At 39.6% G+C, this 9,220-nt stretch overlaps 3 non-coding genes across 3 annotated transcripts; all 3 read right to left on the reverse strand.

The window, feature by feature from the left end:
- Positions 1–2,327: 2,327 nt before the first annotated feature.
- trnaf-gaa lies at positions 2,328–2,400 on the reverse strand. The gene has a single exon. It is a non-coding gene; the product is annotated as a tRNA-Phe (tRNA).
- A 1,883-nt stretch (positions 2,401–4,283) lies between these two features.
- On the reverse strand, positions 4,284–4,356 carry trnaf-gaa. The gene has a single exon. It is a non-coding gene; the product is annotated as a tRNA-Phe (tRNA).
- A 2,256-nt stretch (positions 4,357–6,612) lies between these two features.
- Positions 6,613–6,685, reverse strand: trnaf-gaa. Its single transcript has one exon. It is a non-coding gene; the product is annotated as a tRNA-Phe (tRNA).
- Positions 6,686–9,220: the final 2,535 nt, after the last annotated feature.

Genomic DNA, 9,220 nt, shown 5'->3' on the forward strand with positions numbered 1-9,220 from the left:
CCACTCACTTAGAACTAGAAGCTCCGTCTGAACTAGAAGACGGAGTTCAGAATTGCAAACATTTGTGACTTGCAGCTTTGATTGAATGACGTAGTTCACCCACACATTAGAAAAGGTCAGCTCACTTCAGAGAAAAAACAACACCAATCTATCAACAGCATGTACGCAGAAGCCACAGAGAAACAAACCTCCCCACTGTATCTGGAGCTCGGTCATGGAGCGGAGAGTGGGTTCGTTACTTTCCACTCAGTCCGTCTGAGAAAAACAATGCCGTCCTTTTGTCTATAAGGACAAAAGCGAGGTCATTCTCTGTCCCCTTAGACAACCTCCCCTTGTCACCGTTTCACTGTATTTGCATCATGGTGGGTTATGTCACAACTCCACAACTTCTTAAAATAATACTTCTTTATAGTAGGCCCAAACTCTCAAATGTAGGGACACACTTATGTGAGCAATGCAGCAACTATGCAACATTTAATACTCTGTATCCTCTATGTCAGAGGTCCCAGTACGCTGGTAGATCGCGAGTCATTCATAAAAATAAAAAATCCAGCTCCGTTAAAATAGACAAACAGGTTTTGATCCCTCCTCCCTTGGCCTCCCTGCCACTTAATTCAGGAGTTTACTTGATTGACAGAAAAAGCGACCTATCGCTTTCCAGTCTGTTAACCCAGAATGCAAAGCGATACAAAATCAGTCAAGTGCCGGGAAAACTCAAATTAAGGGAGAGAAACAAGAGACAAACAACAAAATGAGTGCGGGACCGAGCAAAAAGCTAAAGACATACCACTTCCACCCAGAATGGGAGGAAGAATATTGTTTTGTGATGTCACATTCAAAGGTTATTATTTGTAAAGCAAGCGTCGCTCTGCCAAAGAAAGGTAACGTGGAGAGGCATTATCGGAGTGTTCACAAGGCATATGACAGCGACTTCCCTCCGAGTAGCGAGTTGAGAAAGAGAAAGGTCATGTATTATTATTGCTACAAAAACATTATCTCGCAGTCTTAATGTCGCCAACTCGTTTCTAACATGCAAAAAGACAAACAAATGCGTCTATGGTCGGTGTATTTTCGACCTTTCCAATCCAGACGAGATCTCTCTCTCCCGTCTGTGCGCGAGGGGGCGGAGCAGTTTACACACGCGGCTGCTACAAGCAGCAACACACCGAGGAGATGGCGGAGAGAAGCGCTCCAATGTGTGGTTAAATGTTACCCGTCTTGAGGTGGACAATGCTCGTTGCCAAGAGAGTTCAGCATGTGAGGGCGGTAACACGAGCAATTTGTCTAAACATTTATCAAAAGTGCTCCACATCCAGACGGAGGAATGAACCGGGTTCGACTGTCTTTCTAGCAGCTCTGTAGCCCCATCCACGAGTAACGTTTCCACGTCAGGTGTTATGTATGCTAGCAGCAACACACGGAGTTAACTACATTATACAAACATGGGTTAATGATAGAGGTAACAGATTTACTCTTTATTTTGTTAAAGTTTCAGCTATTCTGTTTACAGATCTGTCATCAGATTATTGAATACGATTTGTTAAAACATTGTTGTTTCTTTTGATGTGAAATATTATTTATTTTAGTTAAATAAAAAGCAATGTTAATTTTGTTCACAATTTGTTAAGTTAATTTAATAATATATGTATTTTTGAATCAAGTATTCATCTTTATTGTCTTCATTGTTAGTTTCCACATGCCTAAAACAACCTCAAGCTAAATCTAAAAGTTGATGGCTAAATAAGAGCGCTTGAGAAATTGTGCAAGGCATACAGTAATAGTGCGAATAGTCGATTAATCGTTTCATTAATCGATAGATTAATCGATTATCAAATTAGTCGTTTGTTGCAGCCCTATTGTAGTTATCCCATGTATAAATAAAACGTGTTATTCAGCAACCCTTGCAATTTGATATTTTATTTTTGGTTGGTAGACCTCGGTGAGCTGGTCATTTCAAAAGTAGCTCACCAGCCAAAAAAGTGTGGGCACCCCTGCTCTATGTTGTATATTATGAGAGTTATGTGCGGTGGCCAGGCAAAGACACTACGACAGCCCAACACACTTTCATTCGGATAAATAGGGTGCACTTAAAAAAAAATATTGCAAATATTAAATAACATATTGAATGAAAGTTGAAACAAATCCTTCTATATCCACAGAAATGATATCAAGCCTGTATTCATGATACACAATCATGTAACAGATGGTGGACGAAATGCACATCTTGTGTTCAGTGCAACCAGGTTTATCATTTTTTAACTTTCAATCTGTATTTGTCAACTACCATCTTTGACATTTATTTGTTTCCCTTAAAAGTTGCGTATGCCTGCCGAAACCAGGGATCGAACCAGGGACCTTTAGATCTTCAGTCTAACGCTCTCCCAACTGAGCTATTTCGGCTTCCGTCTTCAACTGTTACCGGTGAAATTAGTTTGAAGCCATTTGCCGGTTCCACTATAGATTATTTCTCTTCCTCTTCCTGACTCCAGTTTAATGCAAACTCAGCGATTTTCTGGAGAGTGTTTCATGAAGCTTAACCTTTGACCCTGTTCTCTCTGCAGTTTGTTAGGCATTTTAAACCTACTTTATTAAATACAATTAATTAATTAAATTAAATACAAAACCAACACATTTAGATTACTTACTACAACATTGCATTCCATCATTGCATGGAAATGATTCCATTACAATTGCAACATTAACTACATGACCAAATCTATGAACAATATTATTAAAGGTGGAGCTAAGTCCATATTGTCAACAACTCAATTACTTAGAGCTCAACCTGCTATGTAAGTCGGACAAAAGGGTGGAAGTTATGCAAGCCTCCAAAGCAATGCCAGGTTGAGCGGGACGTCAGTGAGAGCTTCTTGGAAGTGGAACTAGACTGAATAGGGTTTTGATTAATTAAAGCAAAAACATCCTCTCCCTGCGACCATGCATCCGTCCGTCCGGCTGTCTGCCACCTGCACATTTCATTCACCTACCTCATTAAATTGGCTCAGAGCTTGCCTGGCATCTTCACACATTCTTTGTAGTCCTCCGAGAGCAGTGGGAACAAAGCCACCAGGAAACCAACCCGCACCAGTGGAAAACACACAATTCAAAGGGAGAGGGAGCTGAGGAGATCTTATGTAACCTACAGCACAGGATGGTACATGGCAACAAATGGGAAAGCAGAATCACATTACATAATGTCACATTAATGAAGTTCATACTGGAATCACTGGACATCCTTATCCAGATATCCAGCCAGCTAAACACTCAATCCAATACTCGCAAACATACACACACACGTTTCTTCATGACCAGGCAGTTCCCTAGAACCTTTTCTATCCCCATCTCCTGCATTGAAGGTCACCCACGGAGAGCTGGTTAACGATTCATTCCGGTTTCTATTGGAATGACGCAAATCGCTGATCTGGTCGGTACCCTGTGGTACTGTGTGTGTGTGTGTGTGTTTGTGTGTGTGTTTGTGTGTGTGTGTGTGTGGCCGGCACTCGGAAAGGCAACAGCTGAGAGTCAGCCAGAACGTCCAAGTTTACCACAGGAGGTCCTAACAAACCTTCTGCTGTCCTGCTGGGCTCTCCTGGCATGATCTGATGCATGATGTGACCTAAAGTATGAGACACAACTGGTGTTTTCTTTTTTCCTGTTTTTCATATGTACATTCATGCATAAATACACCCATCAAATTAGCATACCCTACTACAGTGAGACTACGGCTTCATATTATACCATCTACTGTATCTAGGACCAAAGGTTGATAAAGGTTTGCACTGCTGCCTTATCCTTATCATCCACTGTGAAGCTAAGTCATTGTCATGTATCAAGTGATAAACACATAAAGGCATCAATAGTTATAATCCAGTATTTCTTTATTATTATCTATTTATCCTCTCCTTATCCCACTCATCGCACATACCTGAAACACGCACAACTCACTATAACACATGCACAGAAATACACAAAAATAGAAGAAAAAATGTATGTTTTTGTCGGTGTAGCTGGTCTTACGGTATAACACTGTTATATATTATCTGTTTTATTGTGTTGCACTGTTGGAGGAGCCTGTGACCTAAGATTGTCATAACTACACTGTAGCTACGTGACAATAAAAGCCTTGAATCTTGATTATATTCTACTTTCATGTATGTATCTACAAGTTGTTAAGTATCATTTATCACCAGAAAGTACAAGTATTTCTTAATAACTGTGCTTTTTATTAGATCTGTTGTTCAAATACTAACTTTTCAAATTGCCATTAAAAATATCCGGGTCTCTGCCGAAACCAGGGATCGAACCAGGGACCTTTAGATCTTCAGTCTAACGCTCTCCCAACTGAGCTATTTCGGCGGATGGACATTTGCGGTTATTTATGCATTTAGTCGCTGTACCCACCAGAGGTCGGTAGAGCACAAATAATAATACACACCATGTATCATCAGAGTGATGTTTCGGATTAAAGACGTTTTGTATGGATTTGATTAGTTGCTATCACAAAACATTTTGGAGGAAGCAAATTGCTGCATCCTGTTGCTCCTTGATTGTGTTGCAATTTGCTGATAGCTGTTTTTGGCCGTACCGTATCACTGTCCACGGTTAGTAGTGTGCATTCTTGTTACGATTTCATGTTAGGGACACTGCGGGCGCTAATACATCACATTATCGTTTTGTTTATCTTTGCTGTCATGAGGACTTTTGTGCACACAAAGTCAGACATGGTGTGGAAATCTTGTTTACAGTTTGTGTAAACTTGGCTTAAATGTAGTACCAGTTGCCAAGAAGTGAAAAAAACACCACTCATCAACTCACCATTCATTGCTGTGTTCACTCTAAACAGATCTTATCCAAGAGGTACATCAGCATTGTTTTCAAACTGATTAGTATGTGTATTAATAATAATAATATTGATAATAATGCTGAAAATCATACTTACTTCAAAATAAGGTGAAGTGAAATTTCACTTCTACAACATGTGGCTGTTATGAAGAGCACTGAGCATATCTGCTAAGTGGCCCTTCAGCTAATGCACAATCATATGAGCTGCTAATATAATTTTTTTTTTAGATTACATTTATTGTCATTAAGTAGGACAGGTACTATGTAACGACACGGTTTCTCTGCATTTGACCCATCCTAGTGTTAGGGGACATGCAGAGCTGTACATTATCATCATGTCTTGTCTTCCTGGTCGAATGTACTTATTGTAAGTCGCTTTGGATAAAAGCGTCAGCTAAATGCAATGTAATGTAATGTAATGTAATCATGCTGTTGCCTCCCTATGGTTGCCTCACAGCAAGGTTTCACCCTTCCTTTCAGAACTACATGTACCCTTTTACTACTCACCAAATGCTTTTCTGTCATCATCACTGTATACAAGTAAGACATGAAAGGAATGCTAAAATAGCCCAGTCTGTTTTGATTTGAACAGAGCGAGAGCGGTCTTTTCACAGCAAGACAACAACGAGGGGTCTTTGTCTGAAATAATGTGATGAATTAGCTACTTTTCATTAGATATTATACAACCAATCATAAATTGTATCCAAATGCTATTTCAATACATTTACAAAAGGAAAAGAAAGAGCTATGTTGTCACAAATGCAACACTCATAAAGCGCAATTATCTTTTTGCCTGGTCTTTCTGTGTTTGCTGTTCTCAGTTTAATACTTTGCTTTAAGAAGTGTACTCTTTACTTTAAAGGTGGGGTAGGTAAGTTTGAGAAACCGCCAAACCGGCTCGAGATACAATTGTTGTTATATTCCATGGAATGCTCTTAACATCCCGATAGCAATGAATATCTGAAGTGCTTTGACAAAAAATCCATTAAAAAATTCACCTGTGGAAGCCGTGGCGCTGTAAAAAGCACGACCAATCATCTGAGCCGGCTCGGCTAAAGTAACTGCATGGCCGACCTGCCTGTCAGCCTTCCATCTGTGCACAAACTTATCTCGTGCCCTCATTGGTCATGTGCGCGTTCGTGTGTGTTGGAGGAGGGGTTCTGTAAGGAAGTAGCAGATTTCTTCCGGCTGTGTATTTTCAAATTCTGCGCACTCGAGCTGGTTTCTCCAAAATCAAAGGTCACTCAAAAATCATTTCCACAGATGATTTGTTTAATGTATTTTTTGTCAAAGCACTTCAGATATTCATTGCTATCAGGATGCTAAGAGCATTCCATGGAATATAACAAAAAGTGTATCTCGAGCCGGTGTCTCAACACCGTTGAGACAGTTCTTTCAAATATTGGAAAACTTTCCAGTTAATATGTAGGACAAAAAATAACTTTAAATGCCAAAATAAATGTGTAAATAGATAGAAAAAAATATGAAAAATAAATGAATAAAAACAGGAAAAAATAATAAACAGGAGTTGAGAAGTACATTCATGAAATGCAAAATAAATATAGAAATAAAAAAACGAAACATTATAGTTTTATGTAATTTTACATTTTGCTGTTCTATCGACTTCTATGTATTTGGTTTAGCAAATTGTATTTGTTATTTGATTAATCTCCTTCATAGCAAATCTGCATTTTGTTTAGCATATACATCTCATGGACTGTTCTTACACATCTGTTGGTTTCAACTTGCATGTTTTTGTTAAAAGCACACTGCCGAAACCAGGGATCGAACCAGGGACCTTTAGATCTTCAGTCTAACGCTCTCCCAACTGAGCTATTTCGGCCTAGTGCATAACGAAATTACCTCATTAGAAAACAATCAGGTTTTTTCTGTATTATAACACTTTAAACATAGATTTTGCTATATTGAAATGCAACAAATCAACCAAAACTGGAAGCAGCGGCCTGATTGTTCTCGCTAGTTTTACAGTAAGTGCTGCTGGATTACTTTGCCCTGCAGGCTTCATCCCACATGAATGACCTTCTTTTTCCCATACTGCAGAGGTCTGTATCGCCTCCTTCCCACGCAACACAAAGCCCACGCAAAGTTTTGAAACAGCATGCTGGCAGCTTTTTCAACTAATGCGTACAGTAGGCAATAACTCAGAGGGAGGAACATGACATGAACACTGCCAGGTAACGGGGTTGATCCGTGCCTACTGAGGGCACACTGAACATGGAGGCACCCACTTGATGCAGTAAAGCAGGGGTAGGCAAGTAAGTTTGGCCTTGGGCCAATTTTTTGCTGAGCCACAAAATGGTGGGCCAGAACATAATCAAAGCCTAATTCAAGGAATTGATTTTGGTAAGAGGGCAAGAGCCCCTGTTCCCCGGTTCAGAAAGAACGCTGATATCGCTGATAACCGTCCCCATCAACACTCTGATGCACTGCGCATCAGATCCGATGATTGGTTCAATAGGCGCCCAATCCAGAGCCTCTGGCTAGACCCACCCAAAGGGAGGCTCGTCCTCTCTAGCCCCATTTCAGTCCCAAAGCCAGGGCTATTATCTGTATTTTAACAGACTTATCTTTTAAATTGAGGTGTATTTATTGTTCTCTTCAAAGTTTATTTTTCTCTGAAATAGTAGGGAGGATGGTCCTCCCTTTCCTCAATGGACGAGCCTCCACTGAGTAAAGTAGAGTTATTAACTAGGTAGCAGTGTTATTTAACATATTCTGATAAGTATTGTCAAGTTCTCTGGGTTTTTGGCATTTATTTGAGTGTTTGCCCACATTTGAGAGGCTTGAGGGGCAACAGAGAATCCTTTTTCCTTTTCTTTATTTAAACTTTTCAAGGACACATTAGGATTCTTTCAGGTTGAAAACCTTTAAAAAATATCAAAGGACAAAATAAATCAATTACAGCATGTTTTGCTTTGCAATTTCATATATTATAACCTAAATTAATCAGTAACCAAGTATTTTACTCAAACTCAATGTATTTAATAGTTAAATAAGTACTTTAATTGACCTGGTTCCCCACAACCACACATTTGCCATATGTGACCCGCTCTATCGAAATCAGTCGGAAGTCGCAACGGCTCATTTCAAAATAAACGTGGATTTGCGTAAAAAAATAGTTTTTCGGGATTCGGGTGTTTTGTTTGATTTTAAATAAACAAAGTATTGGCTTTCAGAATATGGAACTTTTATTTCCAAAATCACCCGATAAATACATGTTTGAAGCTTGTAAAGGGAAGATGACAGCTCTCCCTCCACTCTGCTCTTCCACAGCGCCGCTTCCCCTCCCTCCGCTGACATTATGAATGTAAGCGGATATGTCAGGACAGAATTTATTTTACCAGACAAATTTGAAATTTACCGGTCATGTTTCAATAATAATAATAATTGTGTAGCAAAGTTTCCGTTAGCAGGTAATCACCGGACTATGACAGGATATGCTGATGTTTAAAACTCAGTTAATGGGAGTAATTTTTATATTGCTTATAATCGTTACAGATTAACCGCCGAATCAGATTCATTTTTCAATAAATGATTCCACAAACAACAAACAACATAATTATTACATTCAAACAAACTACTTGTAGTAGATGAAGTACATTATTCAAAAGTTTACATTAACTTTGGATAATAACACGGGAGAAACGGATCCTCTCTTTTCCTCTCTCCCTCCCTCTCTCTCCTGACAGCCCGTCAGTTTCTCATGCAGCGCGCTAAACAGTGGGCGGGGCTTCAGGTGATTATGCAGCAGCTGATCTGATCTCTCTCTCGGGTCCGGTTATACTTCACTCGTGTTTATGTCCATATCGATCAGATCCAGCTCTCCTGATCGGCCTTTATAGAGAGCACCGATCAAACTATTAAGAGTGAATATCGGCTGATAATGACCGGCGGCCGATCGATCGGAGCATCCCTAATTTTGACCAGCAGGTTTTGAATTTACCGGTTTTTAATGAATTTTACCAGATAAAAACCGGTAATTACCGGCTAACGGAAACCCTGATGTGCGACTCTCTGGTCCTATGTTGTAAAAAAAAAAAAATTAAAAAATAATATTTTATTTTTGATTCTTAAAATTACGGGCCAAATATTATTGCTGGCGGGCCAGCAATGGCCCGCGGGCCGCCTGTTGCCGACCCATGCAGTAAAGGATGTCTTCTCATCACAAAGCCAGGTTAACAGTGACATTTTCACCATGCTAACACTAATATAATACACATAAATGCACCACCATATTGTTGTTCTGATTGTGAGCTATTATCATACAACACCACACATCACTGACCCACATCAAATGCTAAGCAAGAGTACTGTATGTATGTTTTGCAACAATGTACACTTGTGTCCACTTGTGTTC

The sequence above is a fragment of the Gymnodraco acuticeps genome, unplaced genomic scaffold, assembly GCF_902827175.1.
Source record: "Gymnodraco acuticeps unplaced genomic scaffold, fGymAcu1.1, whole genome shotgun sequence".
Taxonomy (NCBI): Eukaryota; Metazoa; Chordata; class Actinopteri; order Perciformes; family Bathydraconidae; genus Gymnodraco; species Gymnodraco acuticeps.